Source organism: Zonotrichia leucophrys, chromosome 1, assembly GCF_028769735.1.
Source record: "Zonotrichia leucophrys gambelii isolate GWCS_2022_RI chromosome 1, RI_Zleu_2.0, whole genome shotgun sequence".
NCBI classification, from domain to species: Eukaryota; Metazoa; Chordata; class Aves; order Passeriformes; family Passerellidae; genus Zonotrichia; species Zonotrichia leucophrys.
In genome coordinates this window covers 110986664-111000099 of record NC_088169.1, presented here as the reverse complement: position 1 = coordinate 111000099, position 13436 = coordinate 110986664, and the positions used below count along the sequence as shown (strand labels likewise).

Below are 13436 nucleotides of genomic sequence, written 5' to 3'. Positions count from 1 at the left end.
ATTTCAAAAAGACAATGAAAGCTGATGGAATTTTTCCCTAAGTCAACAGGGAGCAGCATCAGGCCTTTGCATTCTTAAAAGTTTTTCTTAGATTTCATTCAGCACACACATAATTACAATTTGAGTCCCTAAGAACACCATTGAAAAAGTCCAAAAAGAGTGAACGTGAATCCAAATTTTTATGCAGAATTCTGAAATCTAGCACTTCCTAATGATGCTGTTCATGGAGTAAAAAGCTAAGGGTCAGAGTGAAAGCTTTAAAAAAAGAAACACCATTTCCAAAATCTAGAAAAAAAACTCAACCCCAACTTTGCAACTCTCAGTGTATTTTGTAGGTTTGTGAGGTGTCCTTGATTTTTGTCATAGCTCTTTTTTTTAATGAGACCTTTTGAGAAGAAAAGAAGCCAGCAGTTCTCTTGCCTGCACTCCTTTACTATTTGAGAATATTTTGGGAGAAAAAAAGGTGCAGCTGTTCTTGTTCCTCTGAATCTAAAGGAAAGTTTCTGAGTTAAGGGCTTGCTTTGTAACCCCAGGAAGGCAGGGGTAATTTTCTGATTAGCTTTGCTGGGTCTTACATGAACTTCATCCTCTATTGATTTATGATGAGTAGAGATAATTCTATGGCATACAAATGATTCTGTCTTAAATTGTGTGCTGGAACCTCTCTATAAATTTGTTGTCCAAGATGTTTCTCTTTCATAATTAAATTGCAGTACCTAGTTTTATTGCTGTTCCCAGGGATAAATCTCTGATCTGAGAGCTTTCACACTCTGTGTCTTTATTGCTCTCATTTTTATTACAGGTAAGGGATTATTTTTTACTATCTTCTTCACAATCTTGACAGAAACTTAACATATATTGGTCTGTTCCTTCTAATTTATTCATTGAGTGGAGAAACCTTGTATTAATAACCTTTTTACTATGTTATCATGTTATGTGCATGTACCATCTGATTTTCTATAGCATTTTTAAGCTTGTTGGTCTCTGTTCTTTAGGACACCCATCGTGCTGAGTGTATGCTGTTACAAGTTAAAGAATGTGTGTGACATTGTATATGGAACAAAATCAGAAATTCTGGAAAGCAGAAGATCAGACTTTTATTTTAGTTATAGGAGCAGACCCTGAACCCCCCTTTTGGAATTACTGTCTAGACCATATGGGGGTTTTAGGGCTTTTCCAGAGAAGAAGTTGAGTAGCTGAAACATATGTGAAAATGCCATCAAGAGCCTTGTCTTTAAAAATAAGATGAAGCTCCAGGTGTGAGAATTAGAACAGAAGATGAAAGCAGTGCACAAGAATTATAAACAGCGTAAAATCTAATGGCAGCATTTAACATTTATGCTGTAATGTCATAAATGTCAACCAGTGGTGCCTTCAGCAGAGATTAAATGGCTTCACTTCACCAGTGGGACAGGCATGAATAGTAAGAATTCCAGTTGTTCCTTGTGCACAGCTGTCCCAAGATCTCTTTTGGCAAAGAGTCCTACCTTTGCTACCTTTGAAATGCTTCTTTTGGGATTTGTCAGAATGTTACCCAGGATTTATGTAAATTGGGGAGCCAAAGTGTTTCCATGGCAATCTCAGCTGTTTATAGCTTTTTTGATACATGAACACCATTTGTTGTGGCACAGTTTCTAAAAATTTGTATTAGGAATGGATATATACATGATGGAGGGTGCTATCTTTCTGCTTTTACAGGAAAGGAAAGAATATATGAAATCTCATTTCTCAAACACTTTAGATTGTATAAACAAAGGTCAGAGTGCACCTTTGTGCATTAAAGTATGTTAATGTTCCAATGCATCAAGCTCCTGGCCAGACTTTGTTGGGTTGGATCACATTTATGGAGCTGGAGACGCTCCCTCTGGTGGCTCTTGTACCACTTGGCATTTCTACATTTTTAAAAGCTGTTCTTCGTGTCTTCTGGTGGGTAAAACTCTGGCAAGTGTTGGTTCAAATGATTTTGGAAATGCAGCAATGTATTTCAATTTACATTCAGCCAGCAGTGATTAGTGGGCTCTGTTAAAGGTGCTGTGTCAATCGTGCACAAACTTTATTACAAATTTGCCTGCACATCTCAAACACAGGCTTTGACCCCTGAAAATCAAGTTGGCCACCTCTTGACAGAGGTTGCTAACATTGCTGAAGTTTAAGAAAAGACTTTTGCCCATCCTAGAGAAGTTATATTTATTATATTTGTTTTTTCGTCTTTTAGCAAAAAGAAAGCACTATGTTTATTTTATGTTGTGAAATAAAGGGAGAAGCTGCATATCCTTTTGATTTAGCATATATTTTATCACATTTTGCGATGGGGAAAAAATACTATTTCTAGAAGAAACAAAACAAAACCACATGGATGTCAGCAATAAAGGCTCTTAACATCATCTCTAGTTTAAGAGCTTTGGAGCTGAGGGTTTCATTCAGATAAGACATTTTTATGGACTGTCTACAACAGTGACTGGGCATTTAGGAATATATAGGGCTTGCAAGGAGGTTTTCCAGTATTTTGAAGTAGCATTTTCCTTTTCCCATTCCAAACAGTTGAATTCAGCATAATTAAAATATTGTCTCTATGAGGTGTAACTTATAAAGAAAGTGTAACAGCTTATAGAACTCATAGGAAGGATATTTTCAGGGATATTCAAGTTAGTTGGAAAGAAGCCTTAATTTCATATGCAAATGCAGGTGCTCTGGAAGCAGTTTCTCTAATAAGTGATAAGTCTGGGATCAGTTTTCTCTAATAAGTGATAAAAACCGCAATATCCAATGGTGTCCAGCTTTTGGCAGAGATAGCCTTGTAATCAGTTCAGTCTCCCTCTTGTGATTTGATTGAGATGATGTTAAATCTTTGATGGTGTCAACTTGTACTTTGTGGAAGCATTTATAAAACCAAGTATTTTAAGTTCGCCCAAATCTGTAAGTGTTCTTTTCAGCTTTGTTCATAAGTTTTTTGTGATTTGAGTGTTTCCCCTAAAAGCTCTGGAATCAATAAATTGCACTGAGAACATTGTCTTTGATTAAAGTTAAATACTGTAAGATATAAATACTGTCTGCAGTCTGCCTTTGCAGAGGAGCTCTTTAAATATTGAATTGATTGTATTGTGTTGATTCAAAAGTCAGAAGTGAAAAGTCAAAGCTAAAGAATCACAAGCTTCATGACATTGAATCTTGTCTAAGAGTTTTGGAAGCTAGGTTGCTGTTTTTCCTTGAATTTCAAAATAGTGAGATTCTGAACAGCTAAACATCTGCTGAAAATAAAAACATGTTATGTTTTCAGTAACCAAGAAATTAACTGCTCCAGAAACTGCTCCAGCTAGTTTAGAAATGCTTATTGACCAAAAATTAATTTCTTTCCTGTTTTTGATGAAATTCCATGCCTTTACTTTCAGTCTTAATGAATGTGTGTTTTTTTGTTATCTGTCAAGCGAGTGACAGCATTCCAAATTTAAGCTTTTCATGTGCTTGGTACTTCTAACTATGGCCATTCAGAAATTAGGTCTTGTTTCTACTCCCTTTCCTGAGGGAAATTGGTCACTTGGCCGTACTATTATGATTTGAGAAACCAAAATCTATTAATCTTTAAAAGTCAGTTTGTTTTTTAAGGGCGTTTTTGCATTTCTTAGTGATAGAGACTTCCTTTTCATGCAGCAAGAAATACACATAGCTCTTAATGTTCTGATTCAAACAGTTAAGTATCTTGTTAGATTTATTTAAAAAGCCACGCCAGCTAGGAGTGATGTGCAGTTTCAGTCTGTAGTCTGGTTTTCTTATTGTCCTGGGACAGCAGAATAATCTTTCGCATTTTTTTTGCACAAAACACTGTTAGCCCGATGCAACCTCTGCATTCCTGATGGTGAAAGGCCTTGGAGGAAGCTGTGTCAGGAGCAGCTGAGGGCACGTTCTGTTCAGTCTGGAGAAGGGGAGGCTGAGGGGAGGCCTCATTGTGGTCTCCAACACCCTCATGAGGGGAAGAGGAGGGGCAGGAACTGCTCTCTGCCCTGTGGTGACAGTGACAGGACCCAAGGGAATGGCAGGAAGGTGTCAGGGAAGGTTTAGGTTGGATATTGGGAAAAGATGCCAATATCACTCAGAGGGTGGTTGGGCACTGAACAGGCTCTCCAGGGCAGTGGTCACAGCACCAAGACTCACAGAGCTCAAGAAGTGTTTGGACACTGCTCTCAGGTGCATGGTGTGACTTTTGGGATGTCCTGTGCAGGGCCAGGAGTTGGACTTGGTGATCCTCGTGGGTCTCTTCCAACTCAGCATATTCTGTTGTTCTCTGATCATGTCTGAAGCTCCTACCTCATGTTTTCAGTCTATTGTTGACATTAACAAATTTTGACAAAAGGTTAGATGTTTCAGAAACTGCATATTTACAGTTTCCAGCTTAGCTTAACCTGAAGAGAAACCTGAGCTGTTCCTGGAAAGAAGAGGCCATGCATTGCTGCTTCCTCCCTTATGCTGCTCTCACAGTCCTGTGGCTCTGTGGTCACCAGAGCCATCTGCTAACCTGGGTGAAAATGAATCATTTCTAGGCCAAGCCAACTCAGATGTGGGTAAATAAGCCGAATGTGTGGCCCCAAGTTTCTTGTCAGTGACTAAAGAGTGCCAACAAGCAAGTAAGAGTGAGCTGTTGGGGACCCTGGCAGGGAGGAGGACAGGGAGCTGGGGATTGCCTGGTTCATTATCAGCCAGTGGTTGTATTGAACCACAAATCTTTACAGGGTCAGGCCTCCTTGGTCTGATTTACACACAAATTTACTCGGTTTTCTGAGCTTTGTGCACCATGGTAGGAGCAAAGATAAAATGGGAAGCATCTCCAAGTGCGAATTTCCCCCTTGTGGACTATAACTAGCAGATTAATTTTTATTGTTCCTTTCTTCTATTATCTTTGCATTCTCACATGGGACCAGCTCAGTGAGGCTCATGTAGCAAAAGAATAAGTTGCTCTGAACTATGGCCTCTTGTGATTCAAGAAGGAAGGACAATGTGGAGGAGGGATGAGGAAGAAAAAGCTATAAAACAACCTTGTGCCTTAGTCTTATGTGAATTTTTCTTTAAGTATGCACTAGGCAGCATAGAAGTGTTTCCCTGATGCTCAGTGTATAACTATGGGCATGAAAGCAGCCTATAATTTAATTAAACAGATTAAAAAATTAATTCAGACTAACATTAGTGATTTAAACATTCAACTTGGCTTTCCAGAAGACTCCTAGAGCACTTCTCTATATAGTGCTCTATATAGAACTGTCTCTGTAGTTTCACAGATTGTAGAGACACTTCAAGTTCAATTTTGATTTAATAAGTCTTCCAGCAAAATGATAGCAGTAGAATAGCAGAAAAATTGCCTTACAAGGTGCCTTTCACTGATAACACAGCATAAGCAGCCCTGACTTGCCTTATATAGGGATGTTAAATTTCCATGTCCTATAAAGAGCTTCAGCCTCCATAGAAATGAATGTGTACTTCCACTGCCTGGCTACTCCTGTGAAAGGAGACCTCAGAGGGCAAAATAAAATATTGTCTATTATAGAGTTTTTCCTTATGTTTAGGCACTCAGAATCCATGTCACAATAAAAACAAGTCCAAATTGATCCACTGTGAAAATTTCCAGACTGGAAGAACATGTCTATTGAGGTGCATGTTGCCTTTTTAAAATATTTTATATTCCTTCAAAACTTCTTTATTTTAAAAAGAAAAAAAATCCCAATAACTGAAGTTTATCATTCATGGAGGTCATTGAAGAAATCCTGCTGGGTCATTGATACCTGTAGCATTTTGAATTTGATAGTTCTCTACCTATTATGTGAAATTTAAAAGGTATTTTTGTGAAAGTCCCCAAGCAAACATCTACCAGCCTTGCCCATGATAGCTTTGTTGTTTTGTTTTGTCAACTAAATCTGAGCCTATTGAGGGCAGCTGCTAAAGGTTCAGGCAAAGGCCAAGATTATTCCTGTTCTATTGGCTTGTTGTAATTGAGGATGAGGTTGATAAATTCAGCTTAGCAAGCAGGCTGCTTTGCTTGTGCACTGCTGGGAAGTATCCAACTAAACTGCTCAATTGAAGGCAAATATTTCTATACATTTGGGCACTGATTGCTATTAACAAGTGCCACACAGAGCTCTTTCTGTTTCTTGTGATCTCAGAATCACCTGTACTCTCTTGTTCCCACAGTGCTCAATGCTGCTTCAGAGCTTTCCTAGGGAATTTATTGTGGTCACAGATATTTGTGCATAACTTTTAAATCTATTTATGGCTATCTGATGATCTTAAAGTATTTGGAATCTGCCATTTGTTAAGTAGTGACTAACTCCAAAAACATTTTTGCTGTTGCATATCTAAGTGTTGCACAGCAAATGAGAAAAAGTTTACATGTGTTGTCTTACAGGCAAATAAAAAGGGAGAATTTCAAATATTCTTTTCTACTACTGCTGATGAGTAACACATGTTCTGTGTTTTCAAACCTCTGCACTTCAGAAAAATAAGAGATCCTTGTCTTCTAAAAGTCACATGCTTTGATTTAGTGAATAAACAGAATACACGGCACAAAACAGTGAAAACCCAAGTGCTGAGAGAACATGCAAGGAGGTGAAATAATCCTTGTTATAAAACTTGAACATTTAGTAGCAATTAGATGCTGCATTGAGTAATTTATTAAGGCTCTTCTTTCATATCTAATGTCTGAAAACAAAGGACTGATCCAGGTCCTTGTGTAAAACATGCAAGTGTGACTGTGCAGAATTACAAAAGGACTTTTTACTTGGTCTAGAAATTCACTTATGAGTTTTACTGGATTTGAATTTTGGTTTTTGAAGGCTCAGCACTCAGTAACTGATTTTGGTGTCTTTAATAAGCTGTATGAGGAGACAGAATGCAGAATAAAAGAATAAGAACATGACAAATGTATCAAGAAACTAAATATTTATTCTTAATAATCATGAATATATGCCTAAACCACTCTTCCACTGCTTCTAAGGCTTATCCATTATTACTGAAGGGACATTTTTATACAGCATCTGTTACAGTATATATTCTTCTCATTTGACTATAGATAACTTTTTGCCTTGATTTTACCTGTTATTCAGAGGCTGATTTAAAAACTCAGTTCTTCTTCTACTGCTGTGAGTCTGAAGTTAGCATTAGAAATTGTACTTTTTTTTTGTTTTGTTTTTAAGATCAAAATTGCTTTTTGCATCATTTTTCTGTACTTTTTCTCAGTACATAAGAGATGAAGCTATGGGAGAGAATCCAGTAAAAAGCCACTTTGATTAAGGATCACCATTCTGTGATACTTCTTCTGTACTTGTACTTTTGTTCCCTTGTTATGATTTGGACTAAAAGCAAATCCTGCACAAATTCACATTTAATCAGTGCCACTGCAATTCCCTTGCCATCCTGCATGGTGACAAGCACATTGATAGCAAAACTTCATTTTTTTGTGGCATCTCTTGGACTTATCTGGCATATCCTTGAAAATACTAATGAGCTGGATAACAGCAGTTTTTGGATCAGATTTCTCAAGTTTAGTCACTTAGCATTAGATACTTTATTGTAAAGACAACAAGTAATAGGTCAACTCATTATTCTGAAATGGGCCTCAAAATGGTTGCTGAATAGAGCAAAACTGTGCCTGCAATTACTTGTGCGTGTAAAATTTTGTATCAAAAAATATCCACAATGAGAATCAGATCTTCTAAAAAAGACGGTGAATTGGTAGGCTACTGTACTAGGAATGAGAGGTCCTTAATCCAGAGTGTTGTATGGAGAAGAGAAAGTATAACTCACTCTGTCATAATTTGCAATTCCTGTTCTGTTATAATTAAGGGATAGGAGTAATAAATAGAAGGATAGCATTCCATGAAGGAAAGAAGATAGAAGAATGAATATATCACTTTTACTTCTTCTGTAACTTCTCCTCGATTTATTTCTGTAATTTTGTTTTTGAGAGATTGTTAGTGTTGATCACTCTCTAGCTCAGATTTGATAAAATAATAAAGAAAATATTGTTCCCAAAGGTGCTATTACTACTTCCATAACACAGACATCACTAAAGAAGTCCACCTTTTTTTCCCCCATAATGTTTAAGGCACAGGGTTCTTGCAGTGGAGAGAGAAAAGAGATAAGGAGGAGGTTGGCCAGTGTCACTTTATTGCTGTTTAAGTGTTTTGCATGCCTCCAGTATGCAAAAGATAATTGAGAGGAAGGTAATGTTAATAGATGATAATGCTCAGAGATAATTAAGAGGAAGAAATGTCAGGTACTGCCTGAGAGTGAGAAAATAAAGACTGGTAACATTTTCAGATGGACTGTGTGTGTTTCTAAGTGAGAAGGCAGGGCAGGTATAATCTTAGACTAAGATTTTGATGTATGAAGATATTTGAGGCATCACAAGGCTGATACTGAGTTATATAAACATGCTGTGCATACAAGAGCTCATTATACAATATGGAAACAATCTCTTGAAAGACATAAATGGTGGAAAATTTTAGGATCCTATTTTGTATTCAGTATTTTCACTCCAGTGACGTTATTCTCTACCTCCAATCTGCTGATTTTATACCAACAGCTCAGCACCCTCTAAGTCACATCACTATTTGCAATTTCTGGCTATAGGTCTCATTGTGATGACAACTCCCTCAAACTATTCAGGTATTGCACGTCCAGAAAACAAAGGGCTTTATTGGTAGTTATTCTCCACCAGATGAACGTACAGCATGTTGGATAACTACCTACTCCTCCAAAATGAATATGTTGAAAGAGTTATATTCAGAATGTATTTTTTGCCCTCTTCTGCTGACAAATTGTTGAGCTGGCTGCTCGTCACAGCAAGCTGTCAGCCATATGGATGCCGTTCAGCCATTTTTGCTCCTCACAATGCTGTTGAGCAGGGCCCACACAGCCAAATGTCCGTGAGTCCTGCGACTCAGAGTGACTCAACAGAGCTGAGAGAAAGGCCACAATTTTCTCAAGTGGCAGCAGGCACCTGTGTCTCTGCTTTACTCATCTTCCTATCATAAAAAAAATAAAAAAAAATATCCAAAGGGCCCTCATGTACATAAATTTAAGTGCTTTCTGCTGGGCTGCACAGTTGCATAGCAGTCTGCTTTACTGATGTGGCTTTGCAGCTGTAACAGATGAGTAATATTAGATAAGATGGATGTAAAAATAAAATAAGAAGAGAATGGCAGTTTGCAATAACCTTGGTCATGTTGCAACAGAGAGGGGAAAAATAAAACATGCGAAAGTTGTCAGCTGGTGTGGAGACGCTGTTATTAAAATAGAAATGGTATGGAAAAATCATGGCTCAGATGAGGTACTAAGAGGTTTTCAAGAAGCCATAAAAATGTGCAGTTATATTACACTAAATGTTAGTTTACCATTAGACTTCATAACAATAATAGCTGCTAACCAGCAAAATCTTCCTAAATATGTTGTCATTGACTTAGTTATGCAGCAATGCCCAGGGAGTAAACAGGCTGCTCATGATGGCTTTTTAAAGTTCAAAGAGGGGACAAAGGGATGTGCACTGTGTCCCTTTTACTTTGATATCATGGTCCTGAATGCTTAGAGATTTAGATCCTACGGGATAAAGGGAAATGAGCTATGTAAAAATGAAACACAATTTTGAATTTTCTCATTAGATTGATATTTTCTGACAAGGTCCAATGCAAAGAGAAACACCAGCCCTGGTTTGGTCCCTAATCCTGGATCGCATGGTTGGTCTGAGCCCTCTTTGTGTTTTGGCCATCCATTGGCCTCCCTCATGACAGAAAGAATATTTTAAACCATTCCAAACGATCACGGCTCTGCTCGCTGCCCACACTTTGCCATGGTTACGTGAAGCAGTAACTCCATGACACATGGTTGGCATTTCTGGAGTTTGTTTGTTTGTTCGAGCTCTGGGAGGGTTATCAGTGATCCACATCCGAGAGAGGAGGCTGAGTTTACATCCCTGCAGCCCCCGGGCTGTTAATTTTAACAAAGCTGCCAGAATTTGCACATTGGATGTGTTTGGGGCGTTCCAGGGAGGAGGTGGTGCAAGGGGGATGTGCTACCAAACAGCAGGTGAAGGTGGCCCCACTGCCATGGGAACCAGATCTCCTGGGGGGAAGGGGGCACAGAGAGGTGTTGTGTGGTAGCTGTGTTTATTTTTGAATTGTTTGTGGCATGGAAATGTCTCCAGTGAAGGCTGTGGCTCGGAGAGGCCTGGCAGTGACCTTGGTTTAAAGCATCTCCAGCTCTGCATTGGCCAGGATAACCCTTGCTAAGTTCCTGGCTGAAATGTTTTATGTTAAGATTGGTGACCTTGTAGATATGCATTCTTGACAGCAGCTTCATCCACTGGGCATTTCACGGGTGGATCCTGCCTGAAAAACTAGGCCTCGGGAACATTAAGATTGGATCAAAGGCTGAGCATCTTTGGTGTCCCCAGATCAAGCTTGTGTTGGCCTGTAGCTCCCAAACCAAAATGCTCTTCTGATCATCTCTGGCCTGACCCTTTCAGTTTCTTGAGTATTGGGATTTGGCACAGGTGAGTTACAAACATGATGTCTCCACACTGCGATATCTCAGCTGTGACTCAAGCAACGCTGCTTGCACTGCAATAAAACCTGCAAAGGTTCAACTTAACTCATGTTTTTACTGATGATTCTATTCAATCAGAAGACTAAAATCAAATAATAGTTCTAAACTTGCCTTGATAATTTCTCTAGTAAATCTAGTCAAGTAGGTTTCCTCTCTCTCGCAGCCATTCAAGATTTCAATTGCAAGTGAGTACAAAGCTCACTAAGGGAAATATTCAATGGGAAATATATTAATATTTTAAAAGAAATTATGAAATACAGTAATGCCTTTTGCCTTTTTTTTTCATTTAATTTTATTAGACAATTGTGAATGGCCATTGAGAATCACCAATAAGAACATTGACCACTGAAAGGGTACTAGCTTGACTTCGTTTCCACCCAATTATACATTCATTCAAAAGTGGATTCCATGAAAATGTAGAGAAAACATTGAAAAATAACATCAAATTTCTAAAACTTTAAGAAGTGCTATTGAATTGCAACTTCCTTGCTCTGCTTCTACCCCAGAGGAAACATTATATGTGATTAGTAAACAGACATATTGTGGTTCACTGTATTTGTCCATTTTCTGAACTGACAGAACCTCTTACTACAGTTTTTGGAGTAAAAAAGAAACTAATTTACCAATTAGCTCAGAAATTTGTATGAGATGAGTGTTGAAATAATTGCATTAGAGGAATGTTCTTTACACCTGCAAGTGAGGCAGCTGCTGCCAAAACCTCAGAAATATCACTTCAGTAAAGTCTCAGTCTACTTAATGACTTTGCCCATTGATGCTAAGGTTTGGCCTATTACACAAACATGAACTGCTCAAGACATTAAATCTTATGTTTTGAGAATTTGAATAAATTTTGTTAGAGCTTAATGTATGTTGTCCTGCTTTAAATTTAATTTTAAATAAAATAAATAGACTTATTCTATAGGAAGTATAAAAGAACACAACATTTTAAAAATTAATTTATACATCTTTTGGAATTTTGAATTATCTGGTTTTGCACTTTATTATGTCTGCAGATTTCAAATGGCATTAGACTGGGCTTTGTGTACTCCCTAAGCCAGAATTTTCAGTGAATATTTGTATCTATGAAAATACAGATAAAATCCTTGTTAACAGGAGGAAATTATTTTCAGGTTTTTAGTAGGACTGATAAGATGACATTATTGCTTTCCAAGTTACATGGAAGAATTTTTCAGCCAAGGACACAACTGAAAGCTAAGGACCTATGGCAGAATTATCTGATTTTACTTGGCATTTGTTTAACTGTTGTGTGTATTGCTGAAGGCCATTTACTCTGACAAGAAATGTCAAATAAACCAGTAATAAATCAAAACAGGAGATGGAATAGAGTTCTATTTCCTTTTTTCATACTTTGGCAAGGTAAGGAGGGGTTTAGAGACTACTGAAATTCAAAGGATTGCTCACATATGGAAAAATATTTTTTCATTGGGACAATTCTGTAAACTTAAGCCTCTGGAAGTGTTACAGAAGTCGTTCCCAATTACATATTTTAATGGTATCTAACTAGCAGTATGTACAGTCTTTTGTGTATGACCAGCAGTAACCTATTTCTTTTAAATGAGCATTTCTCCCTCTTCTCTAGTTCTCTAATACAGTAAATATGTGGCATGAGAAGACATATATATCTGATGCACGTGCCTTTTAAAATATGGTTAATTTCCTTGCTATAAACAGATCTTAAAATTTAAATTCTGGTCAGTAAGTGGACTTATATTTGTAAACTCTGAAGCTTATTGGTTCCTGCAGTGGATGATGGTCACTTTACATCAAGGAGAGTTAATTTTTTTGATTACTAAATGTATTTATTTGAAGATTACTTGCTACCTTTTGTTGCCCTTCTTTCCTTTACCAAAATAAATCTGTTCATCTAAGGACTAGAATAACTATTTAGAAATGGACTTTTTTTCAAATCCCTCTTTACCAAGGGGGCTGTGGGATTCAGTACAGGACAATTCACAGCTTTCACAATATCTTATTCATAAGGAGCAACATCCATATCAAGTTAGAGAAGGTGAAGGAAAATGAATCAACTGCTTAAAAATCATCAGCATTTTTGATCTGCTAATAAGATCCTGAATATTTAAAAATCAGAGAGGAAGGATTAATACAGGTGGAACAGTTCAAACAAAGGTAAGAAGTTTTGGAAGTGAAAAGTCATCCCAGTCTCTAAGCAGAAAAAAAAATCAACTTTATTTAAAATGCAAAACTAAAGAGAATCCTTTAAAATACATTGATGTAGTAAAACTCTATGGGAGCTTTGACTCATTTGTGTATTTTAATGGTGTTTAGGGTTTTTTGTGCCAAAAAAAGGGAAATGCACAGTAGTTTGAATTAAGCAATCATATATTTTTACCTCAGCTTTGTCATCTATTTCTGTGTTGATTAATTCATGTAGTCATTTTTGTTTAAAATTGCTGATAAATAGTGGGGGCAAAAAACCCCAAGAAAACATTTCTAAAAAGCCAATTCTGTTAATATATAATTTTCATCATATATTTCCATTTGGTTTTAATTACTAAGTACATTTTCCTGAAAATTATGAACCCTTATGGGTTAAAGGTTGCTATGCTCCTGCTGCTTATTTTTTTCACACAGACATCCTTCCCTGTTTCTGGCAGCCAGACTATCTTTAAAGCAGCACATGGAAACACTGAAAACTCTGAACGCTGGCTTCAGTGAGAAACAAGAAGCTTTTGAACAACAAAAGCCTGGATCAAATCTTGAGGTAACTGATTTAGTTCTGACTTGGGCCAGACACTCAGGTTTCCACTATCTGAGCATCTTATCTGTGCATATCTCCACATAAAGGTCTGCAAAAACCATCAAGAGGTAAA

The 13436-nt window shown here is 37.4% G+C and overlaps 1 long non-coding RNA gene across 2 annotated transcripts in view; it reads left to right on the top strand.

Moving 5' to 3' along the window:
• The window catches only part of LOC135443336 (uncharacterized), a 43591-nt gene that overhangs the window by 18184 nt on the left and 11971 nt on the right, over nucleotides 1–13436 (top strand). Inside the window, exons 3-5 of one of the 2 annotated variants that reach the window (XR_010438974.1) lie at nucleotides 10333–10531; nucleotides 12586–12732; nucleotides 13221–13327. This is a non-coding gene — a long non-coding RNA (uncharacterized LOC135443336). Of the gene's footprint in view, nucleotides 1–10332; nucleotides 10532–12585; nucleotides 12733–13197; nucleotides 13328–13436 lie in introns of both variants that reach the window. The other variant, XR_010438972.1, reaches the window with a different exon arrangement.